This window comes from Octopus bimaculoides, chromosome 16 (assembly GCF_001194135.2).
Source record: "Octopus bimaculoides isolate UCB-OBI-ISO-001 chromosome 16, ASM119413v2, whole genome shotgun sequence".
NCBI lineage: Eukaryota > Metazoa > Mollusca > Cephalopoda > Octopoda > Octopodidae > Octopus > Octopus bimaculoides.
The window spans coordinates 24,834,801-24,835,522 of record NC_068996.1 but is presented as its reverse complement, the minus strand read 5'-3'; positions in this window follow the sequence as shown (position 1 = coordinate 24,835,522).

Sequence of the window (722 nt, the reverse complement as noted above, 5' to 3'; positions counted from 1 at the left end):
TATATATATATATATATATATGTATATATATATGCATATATATATATATATATGTATATATATATGCATATATACATACACACATACACATATATGAACACATACATATACACATATATGTAGAGAGAGATAGAGTGAAGAAAGAAAGACTGAAAACATAAAAGTAAAATTTTTAAAATGATAAATGACCTTTACTTGGTTCGAACCACTATGGTTCCGGACAACAAATGCAATCATGCATTATGTGTTTATATTTGCATGTATGTATGTTTGTATGTATGCATGTTGTTATTTCATTTGAACTAATGTGGTACTCGACTTGCCAACAAGCATATGCTGCCATGTGTGTATATATGTGTGTGTGTATGCGTTTAAATGCTAAAGTAGAATGCGTCTTTCACGGGTACATGAGAGTGTACAATAATACACTTGAAAGTCAAAAGTTAACATCATGTAAAATATCAGAACGAACACTGAGATTGGAGCGAAAAATATAGTTGCAAAAAAAAAAATAAAGAAAATAAAGAAAAAGAAAAATATTTTAAATAGGACAACAGCAGACTTAGACATTTTTGTAAGTCTAAATTGTTATATTTAACAAAAAAAAAGGAAAAATTGAAAAACAAAGAAAAAAAGAAGCAGCACTAAGACGGAATCATTTGGACTGGAGTTGGACTTCACTGAAAGACAATGCATCATTTTTTTTTTTTTTTTTTTTTTTT